Here is a 17500-nt window from a genome sequence, read left to right as displayed (position 1 = left end):
TGGGCTTGGACTGTTGAGACAAGTAACATTCACTGCTTGAAAATGGAGAGGAGTAGGGGATTCGAACGTACAACCGAGATCTGCACGCTTTCGATTAAGCCACCAGCAGGGTACAATGCGAGCAAAGGTGGCTGAGAGGCTATAGCGTTTGCCTGGAAGAAGAAGAGGAGGAGGAGGAGGAGAAAGAGGAGGAGGAGGAAGAGGAAGAGGAGGAGGAGGAGGAGGAGAGAGGAGGAGGAAGAGGAAGAGGAAGAGGAGGAGGACGAGGAGGAGAGGAGGAGGAGGAGGAGGAGGAGGAGGAGTAGGAGGAGGGAGAGGAGGAGGAGGGGAGGAGGAGGAGGAGGAGGAGGAGGAAGAGGAGAAGGAGGAGGGGAGGAGGAGGAGGGGATGAGGAGGAGGGTAGGGTGAGGATTAGAGGAGGAGGGGAGGAGGAGGGGGAGGAGGAGGAGAGGAGGAGGAGGAGGAGGGGAGGAGGAGGAGTCAATCAGCACATCCAGATCATGAACAACCATTGTAATGAATTAATTCGTTTAATTCTAACAAAGTAAATAAACAAAATGAATAAATTAGATACATAAACGAAAGAAAATATAAAAATGATTAAAACAATATTCGAGGTTGAGCTTACCTTGTTAGTCCGAGTTCTGTTCTTGCCTGAATGAAATCTCCTAGCACTCACCTGTAGAACAGAACAAAATATATTACTCTTTGTGGGAATACAATAAAGAATGATGAACAAAATAAAGGAGAAAATTATGATGGGAAGAGAATGATATAAATAGATAAAAAAAACAATATGACACACGCACACAAATACACACACACACACACACACACACACACACACACACACACACACACACACACACACACACAGAACAATAGAATTGTGAAATAAGATTCCACAGAGAAGATGAGAAAGAAAAGGCAGTTATAAGAAATTGACAAAGACAAACACAAAGAAAAACACACACACACAAAAATAATGTCACTATTGAGGGCTGAGGGAGAACACAAATAGTCACGTCATGGGAAAGAGAAAAGGGTCCAAATGTTTGCACCGGAGGCAAAAATAGTCATGTCACGTTACTGGAAGGTCGGGAGCCTTCCAGTCTTCGTCCAATGGATCCCTTCGTTCGCCTCTCCTGACGGCGAGGATGACGATGTCACCGTCGAGGGGGCGTTGGGACCTTTGCTTCGTTCGCTCTGCGGGGTCGGTCCTTACTCAAATAAATCGTTTAACGAAATTCAAATGAAAATCGTCAGGTTCTGTCGTCTACTCTACCTCCCTTTCCTCGTCCTCCTTCTTCTCCTCCTCCTTCTTCTCCTCCTCCCCCTCCTTCTTCTCCTCCTCTTCCTTCTCCTCCTCCTCTTCCTTCTCCTCCTCCTCCTACTTCTCTTCCTTCTCCTTCTCCTCCTCCTCCTCTTTCTCTACATCACTCTTTTCCAGCTACTCGTGTTCCACCTACACATCTTCCACATCCTCCTCTTTCACCTCTTCCTACTTTTGTACTTCCTCCACCTCCACCCTGTTCCTCCTCCTCCTCCTCCTGTTCCCCCTTCTCCTCCTCCTCCTCCCCCTGTTCCTCCTCCCGTTCCTCCTCCTTCTCCTCCTGTTCCTCCTCCTCCTCCTCCTGTTCCTCCTCCTCCTCTTCCTGTTCCTCCTCCTCCTCCCCTGTTCCTCCTCCTCCTCCTCCTGTTCCCCCTCCTCCTCCTCCTCCCCCTGTTCCTCCTCCCGTTCCTCCTCCTTCTCCTCCTGTTCCTCCTCCTCCTCCTCCTCATGTTCCTCCTCCTCCTCCTCCTCCTCCTTTCCGGAACAGCCTCGTCGTGAGTCCCGACACGTTCCTTTGTGTTCCAACACGTTCAACGCGTCCCGTTCGTCCCGAGCCTGAACGTCTCATCACAAGTTTCGACACGTTTAAACGCGTCTTTGCTAGGAGGAGGAGGAGGAGAAGAGAGGGAGGAAGGGAGGAAGGGAGGGAGGGAGGGAAAGGGTAAGGGGAGGGAGTGAGCGAAAAAGGATGAGAGAAAAGGGTTATCTAGTAGCTAGTATTGGTCTCTAACCAATGTCTCATTTGCTAGTTTATTTGAAAAAGCAATAAGATCACAGAACGAGAATATATTTTGTAGTAAGAGGTACCATCTCCGTTTCAAAAAAGGGAGTTTCACTAGAAACCTTGTAAATGGCTCTAAATGTGTTTTAATATGACAAGGTTTTGAGAAGTCTGCTTACCAGGGACTGTCAGAGAACCATTCAAGGCTCTTGAAGATAACCAACAATTACACGACATTATTAGAAATGAACTCCGACAGACCTGGCTTAATTTGTTTCTTCTTTCTTTCGTTTTTCTCTAATATTTAATCAGGTTCAGAATGACAAAAAAACAAAGATAGTGAGACTTATGTAGATCGTAAGAGAGAGAGAAAAAGAGAGGAGAGAGAGAGAGAGAGAGAGAGAGAGAGAGAGAGAGAGAGAGAGACAGAGAGAGAGAGAGAGAGAGAGAGACAGAGAGAGAGACAGAGACAGAGACACAGAGAGAGAGAGAGAGAGAGAGAGAGAGAGAGAGAGAGAGAGAGAGAGAGAGAGAGAGAGAGAGAGAGAGAGGCAGGCAGACAGACAGACAAAGAGAGAGAGAGAGAGAGAGAAAGAGAGAGAGAGAGAGAGACAGACAGACAGAGAGAGAGAGGGAGAGGGAGGGAGGGAGGGAGAGGGGAGTGGAGAGGAAGAGATCAACGCTTTTCCCCAGATAGAAACAAAATGGAATACAAAGAATAATTCAAGAAATATGTAAATATATAAACTCATGATAAACAAATAAATGATAAACAAATAAACATATGAATAACGAAGCAAGTGAATACATATAAATAAATAACAAAGAAACAAAAATATACATGATAAATAAACAAACAGGTAAATGGATATGTAAATATATATTTTTACTGATGATATAATGTTTTCTATTGCCAGGGGAAACAAATGGAAATAATACATAAACTGAAACATTTTCACTACGGTCGGAAGTAGTATATTCAATACTTGAAAACCATTTGATCAAATTTGCTAATACTGGCAGATTATGAGACCTATAAAAATCATACCGTGCATATCAAAAACACATTAATAATATAACAGCTTTATAAAATTCATATCATATATATGAAAGAGACATTAATAACATTTGTAAAATGATCGACATGAAAAGATTAACTTTGATATGGCTACAAAATTCAATAACAATTGCATCTGTAATAATAATACACATCGTAGCACACTGATGTTATTAAAACCAGTTCAACATGAAATTCAATATCTATAGTTATCTTTTAGTCAATCGCAATAATGCCATTACCTAATAGGAATAAAATTACCTACCTGAATGAAATAAACTTTGGTTACCATAGTAGAGAAAGCGTCGAGTTAGACTCACGTTCTATGCTGAATAAGATTACATTCCGTAAAGAATTGAATTGTAATATGAATGAATTTAGTAAACAGGATCTGTTGCCTCTTCTTGGCTACCGTGTTGTCTTCATTCACAAGAATAATGTACCCCAAGGGCTTTATTGTAGTAAAGGTCTAGAACCTGCCCCATGTTTTTATCTTGAAAAGGGAACGTATTGAAGTCGCTCGCAGTTTTAATGCTTCGTTTATTATCCTCTGATTTTTCAAGTTGCAGGGAAACAATGCTGATGAAGGAAGACCCCCAAAGTATATAAAGAGAGAGAGAAACATTAAGGAGGCTACGAAAGGAATCCGAGTGAGAGTTAAGAACCCTGAAAGAGGCTAAAAGAGAGTCATGGTAGAGGCTAAAAAAGGATTCTGTGAGAGGCTAGAAAAGGATTCTAGGAGAGGCTAAGAAGGGACCATGGGGAAAGCTGAAAAAAATCTTAAGACAAAAGACTGTAAGTCTTTGGCAATCTGCGCCACTCAAAGTGCCCAGCAGTAAAAATTTGTGAAAATGAGCAAAAAAAGAAAAGAAAAAAAGAATAAACAATTTCCAGCGTATCAGAGAATTAAATATGCAAAACTCAATCAAGCGTTCAATACAAGCGAATATCAAAGAAATTTGGGAAAGTGAAATACAACGATCGACATGTTATAAAGACTCACAATAATCAGAGAAGAATGATTAGTTTCTTAGTGCATAGGAAGTGGGACTTCAACTTACTGGTACAAAAGTAATGTTTTCATTTTTTTTTTAATTGTTTATGAGTCTTTAACAAAAGAACAAACTCCTTTACCTGCACAATTTTCAAATTCTTGTTTCCATGAGTTCTCTGAAAAAATCATGCTGTGACTTAAAAAAAAAATAATATAAAGACCCCTTTGACCTAAAAAGAATTAAAGATACCTTAGACAAAAGTGACGCCATTTCCAGAAATCGTCTAGCCAACAGCAGATAAAAATAGTTGATGAAGAAAACAAAACCTTTAGTTAGATGACATTGTTTAATACTGATGTCACCAGAATCTAGAATGTGTATTACTCCGTTGAGGTCATTAGGGAAATAGAATTGTATGTCTAACCTCTTCGACCTTAGTGATTTAGTTTCACTTCACGAACTACCTTGTTCAAGGTCATGAGGACGATACCTTACGAAATGACGTTTGGTTTTTGTATTCGAGGTCCATAACTTCGAATGGACTCATTCTTGGCCTCTATACCTTGGCCAGGATTCAGACCTGTGCGTTTGATCTATGGCGGAATCATATCAGGTCTGACATCTACAACCACTTCAACTGAATCATAAGATTTTTTTTTTTTTTTTTTTTTTTATAAGAGAAGAAACTTCTGCTCACCAGATCAGCTGGTTTGTGGCAGTAAGGATATCCTTCCCATTCCTATCAGCCATAAAAGATATGATTGAAAAATAATTAGTATTTTTCTCTTGGCTCTTCAGTGTGTGTCTCTAGATAACAAAGTGTTATACAGGTTAAGATAGACCTCCTTCTCCCCATTGAATGGCGATAACTGTGAAGCATCAAAACTTCTGTTAACAATACACTTTGATTTTACTACGATTCCTTGTTACCTGTAACACTTTTGTGAATTTACTCCCACTATTACTTATTACCCGGGTTACTTTTTGATACCGTTACCTCTAATTCTGTTGACGAGAATTGCCTCCAAACAGAACTAATTCCACAGGGTCATTAACCCGCTGTTGACACGGGTCCGATTCTTCAGCCGATCGGGTCCTTCGGCCACGGCTGAGCAAACAGTTGCCGACGGAGTCCAAGGAGCCTCTCACTTTGATCCACAAGAGATCCGGATTTTTTCCTCCAGATGAGCTTTTCTATTCCCCACCCCACCCTCCTCCTCCCTCGTCCCTTCTTTCCAATCCCTTAGAGCAAGGTCGCAAGGTCGCAAGGTCGTGGATTAACTGATAGATGAGTGGGAGGTAGATGAGTGGAGGGGACATGGGTGAGGTAAGGGAAGCGGGTGTTTGGGAATGGAAAGGGGGGAGATTGGGAGAGCGGGGTTGGAGAGAGAGGAAGTCGTGAGAGAAGAAGGAAAAGGAGAAAGACTGGAAAAGACGTGGCAGGGGAGAGGGTGTTGGCTAGAGTGGGTGCCCATATATAATTTGTGTAGTGGTATTCACGTCTTCCCTCTAAGGCGAAGTCCAATCAAGACCTCAGTTGTTCAAAGAAAATGGACAGTAGGAAGCCTCCGTTTTCATTCGCGCATAATATGTGCTCGAGTCCAGACGTTACTGATTGTTCTAACTTGCCCTAGATGTCAGAGCACATAGGGCAAAGGTTACGACCGGCAAAGAGAAAGAGATTGATTGAGACGAGTTCAGCTCTAGCCTTTACAGAAAGAGTCAAAGAAAGCCTCTGAAGGTGGTCATGGTGATGGTAACGTTGATGATGATGGTAGATGTGGTGATGGTGATAATAGTGGATGATGATGGTAGTGGTAATGGTGATGACGGTGATGGTCATGACGGTGATGGTGATGATGATAATGATGATGATAACGATGGTGATGATAATGGTGATGGTGGTGATGATGATGATAGTGGTAGTGCAGCTGCTGCTCATGATGATGATGATGATGATGATGATGATGATGATGATGATGATGATGATGGCGGCGGCGGTGATGGTGGCGGCGGCAGCGGAGGCGGTGGTGATGGTGGCGGTAGTGATAGTGGCGGTAGTGATGGTGGCGGTGGTGATGATGGTGGTGATGTTGGTGATGAAGATGGTGGTAATGTTGGTGATGATGGTGGTGATGAAGATGGTGATGGTAATGGTGATGATGGTGATGGCGATGATGGTGATGATGATGATGATGATGATGATGATGATGATGATGATGATGATGATGATGATGATGATGATGATGATGATGGTGGCGGTGGTGATGGTGGCGGTGGTGATGGTGGCGGTGGTGATGGTGGTGATGGTGGCGGTGGTGATGGTGGCGGTGGTGATGGTGGCGGTGGTGATGGTGGCGGTGGTGATGGTGGCGGTGGTGATGGTGGTGATGGTGGCGGTGGTGATGATGGTGGTGATGTTGGTGATGGTGGTGGTGATGAAGATGGTGGTGGTGATGAAGATGGTGGTAGTGATGAAGATGGATGGTAGTGATGAAGATGGTGGCGATGGTGATGATGAGTTATTTTTATTCATTATCTATATATATATATATATATATATATATATTACGTAAGTGGTATAAAACACAGGAGTCTTTGAGTTTATTCCTGACAAGTTTCGCAGCTATTCTTTTTCAAAGGAATGGTGTACAAATGAGCTGTAGGCATTTTATACATGAGGTGGACCCTCACTACCTCTCCATGTTACCATAGTTGGCGAGGTAGTGAGGTCCACCTCATGTGTAAAATGCCCACAGCTCCTTTGTACACCCTTCTTTTGGAAAAGCATACCTGCGAAACTAGTCAGGAATAAACACAGACTAAGACTCCTGTGTTTCCTACTCCACTTAAGTCAACCTGTCAGAATGTCCCAACATACGTATATATATATATATATATATATATAAATATATAATATATATGTAAATACCAAATGAAAAAGAATATTATATATTTACAACCGGGAAGCCCCTTGAAGCATCTAACAATAAGGCGGTAAGGAAGGAGGGAGGGAGAGAGCAGGAGAAGGCGGGAGGGGGCAGGGAATATCAGCGACACCCACTCCTGTTCATTTGCGTCAACCAAGCGCCTCTGTGTGATCCATCATCCCTGTTTTTTGCTAAACTGGATACCACGCCCACATGAGAAAAAATATATATATGCCAAACCTCTTCTTACTTCTCCTGTTCACTCTGTTTCTCCTCCTCCTGTTCCTCCTCCTCTTATTTCTTCTTGTTCTTCTACTTGTTTTCGTCCTCCTTTCCTTAGTCCTTCTTCTTCTTTGCTCTTTTTCGTCCTTCTTCTTTTTTATTCTATTTCTTCTTCTTTTTCGTCTTCTTTTTCTTCTACGTTTTCTTCTACTTTCTTTTTTTCTTTTTTTTCTCCTTATTTTCTCTTTTTCTCCTTCAGTTTTTTTTTTTTTTTACTTCTTCTTTATCTTCTTTTCTCCTCCTCCTCCTCAACCACCGCTTCCTACTCCTCTTCACCTTCCTACTCCTCCTCATCTTCCTCCTCCATCTCCCCTTCCTCCTCCTTCTCATCATTGTCCTTATCCTCCACCTTCCCATTGCCCTTGTGCTATTACATCTCGTTCTCCTCTCATTTCTCTTCCTTCTCACTTTTCTTCTTCCTCTTCCTCGTCTTACTTCACCTTCCCGTTCTCCTCCTCTTCTTCCTTGTCCTCCCCGTCTTCTTTCTATTCAAATCACATTTCTGTTACTGTATTTCTTCTTCTCTTATGTCACTAACTTGTCACTTGCTTGTCAGTTGGCCCCATTTTAAGTTGCCAATATTCAATTTCATCTGATTCGATTCCGTATATTAATTTTTTTTCATGGCTAAGAGATTTCCGACTAAGTATATTTTACTTTATATATATATGTATATATATATACATGTATTATATATATATATATAATATATTATATATATATGTATATATATATACATGTTATATATTATATGTATATATATACATATATATATACATATATATACATACATATATATACATACATATATATGAATACATATTATATATATATATATATATATATATATATATATATATATGTATACATATAAATACATATATATACATACATATATATATACATACATATATATGTATATATATACATATAAATACATATATATACATATGAATACATATATATACACATATATATTATGTATATATATATAAGAAAATTGCTATATAAGTGATCCTCAATTTTTTTTATAGAAAAAACTATCTACCTAAAATAAGTAAAGAAAATATGTTCGAGAAACTCGCCATATAAAGGATTCTCAACACTCCTGTTTATATGTATGTATATATAATATATATATATATATATATTAGAAAAAAATATTTCCATAAGTATAGGGTACCTGTGGGTACATTTACACTCGTACGCACTCATTAGTGAGAGGTAATCTGATCCCTGGTCTTTCTAATTACTTTTCTGACCTCAGATACCTAATGAAGTCACCCAGAGTCTGAACTTTACATGTTTTTAAAGAATCTTAGTGAAGAGACGAAGAAAAGGGAATGGAGATGAGATGTGAGGAGGAGAGAGGATATGGAGAGAGTAGAAGACGAGAAGAGAAGTAAGGAGAAGAAGAGGAGAGGAGAAGAGGAGAGGAGAAGGCGAGAGGAGAAGAGGAGAGGAGAAGAAGAGAGGAGAAGAGGAGAGAAGAAGGCGAGAGGAGAAACGAGAAGAGAAGAGAGGAGAAGAGTGGAGAAGAGGAGAGGAGAAGAGGAGAGGAGAAAAGTGAGGAAAGGAAAGGAGAGGATAGAGAAAAAAGAGGAGGAGAGAGAAGAGGTCGCGAGGAGAGGAGGAGAGGAGGAGGGGAGTGGAGAGGAGGAGGGGAGTGGAGAGGAGGAGGGGGAGTGGAGAGGAGGAGGGGGAGTGGAGAGGAGGAGAGGGAGTGGAGAGGAGGGGGGAGTGGAGAGGAGGAGGGGGAGTGGAGAGTAGGAGGGGGAGTGGAGAGGAGGAAGGGGAGTGGAGAGGAGGGAGGGACGTGGAGAGGAGGAGGGGGAGTGGAGATGAGGAAGAGGAGTGGAGAGGAGTGAAGGGAGTGGTGAGGGGAGTGGTGAGGGGAGTGGTGAGGGGAGTGGTGAGGGGAGTGGTGAGGGGAGTGGTGAGGGGAGTGGTGAGGGGAGTGGTGAGGGGAGTGGAGAGGGGAGTAGAGGGGAGAAGAGGCCAAGTGAGGATTAAATGTCGCAAGAAAAAATGTTGGATTCGCAATCTTAAGGAGTTCAATCCGCTTAGCCTTGTCTGTCCTCGAGGTGCCCACCAAACCCTCACCAGACTCGTTGTCATCCTCCGCCTTCATCTCCTTCTCTTCTTCTCTTTGTTTCTCTTCTTCCTTCTCTTCCATCTACCCGTTTCCCTACTCCTCCTCCTCCTCCACCTCCTCTTCTTCTCTTTATTTCTTGTCTTCCTTCTCTTCCATCTACCCCTTTCCCTACTCCTCCTCCTCCTCCTCCTCCTCCTCCTCCACCTCCTCATCTTCTCTCTGTTTCTCTTCTTCCTTCTCTTCCATCTACCCCTTTCCCTACTCCTACTCCTCCTCCTCCACCTCCTCATCTTCTCTCTGTTTCTCTTCTTCCTTCTCTTCCATCTACCCCTTTCCCTACTCCTACTCCTCCACCTCCTCTTCTTCTCTTTATTTCTTGTCTTCCTTCTCATCCATCTACCCCTTTCCCTACTCCTACTCCTCCTCCTCCTCCACCTCCTCATCTTCTCTCTGTTTCTCTCCTTCCTGCTCTTCCATCTACCCCTTTCCCCACTAACCTCCTCTTCTTCCTCCCCCTCCTCCTGCTCATCTTCTCTCTGTTTCTCTTCTTCTCTTCCATCTACCCGTTTCCCTCCTTTTCCTTCTCTTCTCCATATCTTCTCTCTGTTTCTCTCTTCTCTTCCATCTACCCCTTCCCCTCCTCCTCCTTCTCCTCCCCTTTCTTTTTCTTCTCTTGGTTCTTATCCACTTCTTCTACTGTTTCTTCCATGTTTCATTTTCCACCTCCTTTGTCTACGTCCTTATTCCCTTATCCTTATCCACCTCCTCTTCTTCTTTTTCTTTCCTTCCTCTTTCATTCACCCACTTTCCTCCCCATTCTTCTCCACTTCTTCCCTACTGCTCCCTCCATATTTCATTTTCTTCTACCTTAATCCTCCTCCCCCTCCTCCTCCTCATTCCTCTTCCTTATTCTCCTCTTCTCCTTTTTTTTCCTCTTTTTCCCTCCATCTTTATCTCTTCCCGAAGTTGTCTTCGTTATCAAACACATTTTGGACATCTCGATAAGTATCTTCTACTTTCTACCTTCACTTGCTCTACTCCCATATTCCTATTCCTAGTTTTATTTGATTTATTCCTTGATTTTAGTAAATGAAAAAAAGTCATCTATGTGAATTTCTTTCTTCTCAACAATAAATAGGGATGGCGTTGGCTTTATGGACAGTGTTTCAAATAGACCTATACCCTTCACCTTTGTCTATGTTCGGAAAGAAGAAAACTTAGAAATAGATATATAGATACATAATTGAATAAATAAACAAATACATAGATATATAGATAGATACAGGAATAAATGAAAAAGGGGCCTCTTTAATTCGAGAACCAATTTTGTCCCTCGTTTGCTCCTACGAGCTGAATAAAATAGTCCGACGTTAGAATTAAATTGCGATCGTCGTCACCAGGCCTTAGACACTAATTAATTACATTCGTAATATCAACAGCATATACATGTATATATATATATATATTCATATATATATTGTGTGTGTGTTTGTGTTTGTGTTTGTGTGTGTGTGTGTGTGTGTGTGTATGCGTGCGTGCATGTGTGTGTGTGTGTGTGTGTGTGTGTGTATGTGTGTACGCGTGTGTGTATGTGTGTACGCGTGTGTGTATGTGTGTACGCGTGTGTGTATGTGTCCCACCGTTCTCATCCTGCATTATAAGAGATCCAATCTAATCAGGGATCTTATATAAATCTCAATTCAGTGAATGAAGTTGACTGACATTAACCAAGAAATACATAGTTATCAGTGGACCAGTGGTCAGCAACTTGCGGATCAGGTGCCGCATGCGGCTATTTCAGGCAACTTACGTGGCTCAAGAAGCTTTTTAAAAAATAATTATTCCATCAAAACAAAGACGTCATGGACTGTACATTTATAAAACATTCCAGACAAAATTCTGCATTCATAAATATATACTTTATATATCTATATAACTACGAAAAGATTATAGAATAATTATTCCATCAAAACAAAGACGTCATGGATTGTACATTTATAAAACATTCCAGACAAAATTATGCATTCATAAATATATACTTTATATATCTATATAACTGCAAAACGATCTGTAGCTATCAACGATCATGATTTGTAGAAATGTCTTTCGTAATGTGAAGCTATTTTTTGAATTGCAGTTCCGACAGTACAATATTTTTGTTAAAATTTAAAAAATAAATATCTCTTCTAGCTGTAAGAGGGGGTTTACACTAACGGTTCGTCAAACGCTGTTCGACAGACACGTGTTTAAAGTGATGTGTGAACTGGGTATTTGGTTGTCGAACACGTTGGTTAACCCCTAAATACCCCGTTCACACGTTCACACATCACTTTAAACACGTGTCTGTCGAACCGCGTTCGATGAACCGTTCGACCATGTAATCCCCTTCGAAGGGCTGTCGAACACTGCCCTAGGTTAACTATTTTCATACTCGTACTTGACCGTTGAGTCTGTATACAACTTTTTTTTCTAGTGTTATCTAACCCAAAGAGGAGGAGGGGAGAAAGAGGGAATAGTGCATCCTCATTGAATGCTTTCCAGGAATTCTTCAACACCTGCATATACCCGCTGGACGCCGCTGGAAAAGAACCGAAGAATTTCCGAGTAGGACTGAGGGGGAAACCATCTTCAGAATAGAAAAGAGGACAATATTGGCTCGTCTATGCATGGTATTGTTAGTCTCCCAGTGTGAGTTTGGGTATTTTATGTGATTTCACTGACATGCATCAATTCCCTTAGTTACGCGTATTGGTGAGGGAACATAGATTTGTTTGGAAGGGAACATGGAAAAGGGTTTGTTTATCTTGTATTGTTTTTTTAATATTCGAATGGGGTGACCTTCCATTTTGCGCATGCAAGCTCTAGGTACAGATGTACAAGAGTGTAAAAATGTGTTTATGTGAGTGGGTACTGAAATGCATTTGAACACTCTGAATACATACGTACATAAATGCATATAAACATATATTTTCCTTGAAACACACATACACAAACACACACAAACACACATACACAAGCACGCACACACACACACACACACACACACACACACTCGGTGGTACAGTTGGTAGAGCGCTGAAATGGGAAGCAGAAGTGCTCCTAGTACCCAGTTCGAATCCTGCCCAGGGCCGAAATTATTTCGGTATCGCTGTGCCTCGGGTCGTACTCTGACTCTCGTGGGCGGGGAATTGGGTGTGTGTGTGTGTGCAAGGTCATAGCATTACCCATAGATCGGACCTACGAGCTCTGAGCTCTCTTCCAGGAGGGAAATAGCTGTCGATCACGAGTCCAACACGTGATCCAAAGACCAAGTGAATACACACACACATTCATACACATATACAGTGCACACACACAAGCACGGGCGCACGCACACAATTACGTACACGTATATGCTCTCTATCTCAACTTCTATCCACATCTCTCCACATCTCTCTCTCTCTCTCTCTCTCTCTCTCTCTCTCCTCCCTACAACAACTTCCTTCTACCCTCGTAAATAAAATCCATTCACAGCAAGAAACACAAATTACCAAGTGAAACTAGATTCACACTACAATTTTGTCACAATTAGTTCCAGTTAATTTGACAGGGCGTTTAATTTGACTGAGTGTCTGCCAACATTTGTTCTGGTTAAATGGCAGAGCTGAGCAACGCTGTGACTGGCCAGCAAACACTAACTCTTTATTTCACGACTCGTTTGGGTTTATGATGAGTACGCTGAAAAGAAAACGGGTGAGCGCTCTCGACAAGCTTCAGGTATACATGCTGGCAACTGTACTCAATTACGTATATGTGTGCACTCACACATTCACAAGTTGTTTACTCAGTTTAGTACATACACACGACCGCCAACACACGGCCACAAGTATTGTTTGATTGATGGAAAAAGAAAATAGACTCACAAGGAAAGCTCTAAACGAAATTATGTATACACACACACGCACGCACGCACACACACACACACACACACACACACACACACACACACACACACGCACACACACATACACACGCACACACCCACAAACACACGCACACACACATACACACAGACACATGCACACACACATGCACACACACATGCAAACACACATGCAAACACACTAAGACATGCATACACACGCAAACACACACACACACACACATACACACATACACACACACATACATACACACACACATACACACACACATACATATAACACACACACATACAAACACGCATACACACACACACACACACACACACACACACACACACGCACGCACGCACACGCACTCGTGGCGTAGTTGGTTGAGTTCCCGGCTGCCACTACGGCGGTCCGGGTTTGAACCCCACCAAGGGCTGAAATAATTTCAGTATCGCTGCGCTGCGGCTGTTACTCCAACTCTCGTGGTCGGCGAACTGGGGATTTGTGTGCGTGTAAGGTCACAGCATTACTCATAGATCGGGAGAGAAATAGCTGTCAATCACAAGTCCAACACGTGATCTAAGATCATGGTGACCATTGTGAATCACACACGCACACACACACACACACGCGCACACACACACACACACACACACACACACACACACACACACACACACACACACACACACGCGCACACACAAAAAAAAAGTTACATGAGAACATACTGCCACTTATATTCGCTGTGCAAACACAGTAAATGATTGCTAAATGAAAAATATCATCTGAATTTAAACAGTGAATGAGGTCTCTATGTTCCGCGGCGTACCCGACAACACGCCCAAGCTGTATATTCCCGGGACAGTCCACTTGGTTCCTTGATTAGAATAATGTTACCCTTCATTTTCATTTTGCTGTCGTCGTTGTGGTTGTAGTTTTTGCTGTAGTTTTTGCTGTAGTTTTTGCTGTAGTTTTTGCTGTAGTTTTTGCTGTAGTTGTTGATGAAGTTGTATTTGTCGTCGTTGCTGTTGTCGCCGTTGTTGTCGTTGTTGTTGTCGTTGTTGTTGTCGTTGTTGTTGTCGTTGTTGTTGTCGTCGTCGTTGTAGTTGTCGTTGTAGTTGTCGTCGTCGTTGTTGTTGTTTTTGTTGCTTATCTTTTTCTATTACTATTGTTGTTGTTGTTGTTCATGTTGTCTTTGCTACACTTGCTCTATTTATTACTGATGCAATATTTCCTTTTCTGGTCCTAGTCACTATCGTTTTGAAAAAAAAAAAAAAATTGGTACTCTCCCTGATACTCTTATTACTGCTTTTTTTTCATCGATATGATTTAGACCATTTTTGTCTTTTGTAAAAAAAATTCTTTTGTAAAATTTTCTTCTTGAGTGTCCTCCTTTAAGTCAAATTCACTGGACTCCTTCCTATGTATCTTTGGTCATCTTTTCCTTTCAGTGATTACCATGCGTTCTGTCTAAAAATGCTAATTTCTGAGATTTGTCACATGTACATACAAACTTAATAGAACTTGACTGCTTTTAGGCAATCTGTTAACGTGTTTTGAAAGCTTACGGGAATCGAACCAGAGAGTTGGTATTCAGATAAGTAGTAGTCAAACTCGTTTCAGAGCTTTTCATTGACATACACATGCTTCGATACTTGAAGGGTCCTTGTTATAGCTGATATATCAGCTTTGCTTAGCTCAAAGAAAACAAAAATACATCACTAAGCTAGAATATGTGTGGATAAGCTCGATATGTCTTGGATGTGTTTTACTTGTTTAAGATTTTTGTCCAGGCAGATGTCAGCCAACTTCATTCTTCTTCTACTTCTTCTACTACCACTACCACTACTACTAGTACTACCACTACCACCACCACCACCACCACCACCACCACCACCACCACCACCACGACCACTACTACTACTACTACCACCACCATTACTACTACTACCACCGCCATTAGCACTACAACTACCACTACAACTACTACCACTACCACTACTACTAATTCTACTAATGCCTTTGTTTCGACAACATCAATACAAGCAGCACCGGTAGCAACAAGAAGAGTAATTGCTTCACCGGGGTCCATCCCTGTAGCAATGCCATCACGGGTTCATTACCACCAAGTTTGCTCTCCCCTACCGTCATTACCGCCGAGGCTTTCCACACTTATAACATGCTAATTACCCTACCACGCCCATTACGCACTAATTACCACGCCCACCGACTCATCTACCCCCACCCACCTATTTACGCCCAAATACTTACCTCACCGTTTTAGAGAAATATGGGCCATCGCGTCTGTGGGTGTGGGTGTGGGCGTGTGGGTGGGGGTGTTTTTGTGTATTTCAGGTATGTGCTCAGCCTCGTTCTCGACTCGTAATTGCAAAAGGTACCAGATTCGACCTTAATGGTTACCAATAGCTACTACATACATCTTTTTGCTATTCGAGAACAAAATCTCATTCATGTTACACTTAAGATCCTTCTGATTTAAATTAATCTTCGCCACCTTTTCAGAATGAAGATGTAAGTAAAGAGGATCCCACAAACACCATTATCTATATATTAATACGTGTGTCACGCTTACGTCATCAGTCGTGACGTCACATCTCTTCTGATTGGCTGATCTTCAGTTGTGACGTCATGTCTCTTCTTTCTTCTGATTGGCTGGTCCTCAGTCGTGACGTCATATCCCTTCTTCTGATTGGCTGGTCCTCAGTCATGACGTCATATCTCTTCTGATTGGCTGGTCTTCAGTTGTGACGTCACGCGCTCCGCGCTGGGACCCCACGATTGGGTTCCTCGGGACCCGAAGGGGACATGTCCCCTTGAATCATTTCTGCCGCCGTGGAATTTCTACGGGTCCTGCTATGATTGACCTAACGAGAGAGACAGAGAGAGACAGAGAGAGAGAGAGAGAGAGAGAGAAAGAGAGAGAAAGAGAGAGAGAAGAGAGAAGAGAGAGAGAGAGAGAGAGAGAGAGGTGACGGGAGAATTTGACGACAACGTCGGAGGACTTTGACGACTCCTTTTGGAGACTGAAGACTACTTCGGGAGATTTTGAAGACTCCTTCGTAAATCCCGTGGAATTTCCACGGGTCCTGCTAGTATATATATATTTCCATTCGTTTATTTATTCACTTACATATTCATGTATTTTCTTTTTAGAGACCACCAGATGACTTTCTATAATGGAAGTAGATGTAGATTTTGTTGAGAACGAGCATTGTTTTATCCAAACCCTCTTTGACCCTTCACATGTGAGATAAGCTGTCGCCAATTCATATACTTAGGAGTACCAGCTGAAGGATTACAAAGGATTACAAAGGCGGAGCATACCGACAGGAGACCTTTTGGTCCATAACTAGGTCGGATTTGTGTATAAAAAGAAATGACCAGAACACTGCCGTCTTATATAATCTTACGATTTATATACTACATTAAATTCAGTAGCTTCCCCTGCCGTGAACCAACATATCTTAAAGTCTTCAAATGACCTTAGAATATAAATATTTTTCCTTATGACGATAGAACGAGAGTATTGTTGAAAACAAACTCACTAACATTCTTCATATTTCAAAATTTCCGACAATCTGTAACAAAAGTATAATTTTGTTGGAAACTAATATTACCGATAATTTTGTTGCCATTTCATTGCGACTACCGAGGCAATGTAGCAATTAATCTTCAAATTAACGTATCATGTATCATAAAGTCGTAATTATACAATATGTATTCACAAAAAATAGGATTCTGTGTGCAATAAAAAAACAGAACATTCCTTGGAGTAATTTCTTAAAAATGGTTCTACAGTTTCTTTAAAGCTTGTCTACTTACAAAAGTATTTTCATATGATGGACATCCTACTGAATAAACAAATAAACAAATAAACAAATAAATAGACAAATAATTAAATACACAAACAAAAAATGAACAGATAAAAAATATTAAATTAAACATAGATAAATTAATAGATAACAATGAATTATATAAATTGAAGTAAAATAAACTTGTTTGTTTTTACTATACATTCCCGATGAAGATTATAGTTCTTATAGTAATTTTTAGTTTGATTCAAAAAGTTAACAATTGCAGTTAATTAAACTTAATTACAAGGTCTTATTACCTATGCCCTGAGAAGGACTCGAACCCGAAGCAGTTGTCAGCCAA

Source organism: Oratosquilla oratoria, chromosome 9 (genome assembly GCF_046742065.1).
Source record: "Oratosquilla oratoria isolate Oo_2021 chromosome 9, ASM4674206v1, whole genome shotgun sequence".
In the NCBI taxonomy this organism is placed as follows: Eukaryota; Metazoa; Arthropoda; class Malacostraca; order Stomatopoda; family Squillidae; genus Oratosquilla; species Oratosquilla oratoria.
Note: the sequence above shows the minus strand (reverse complement) of the source record.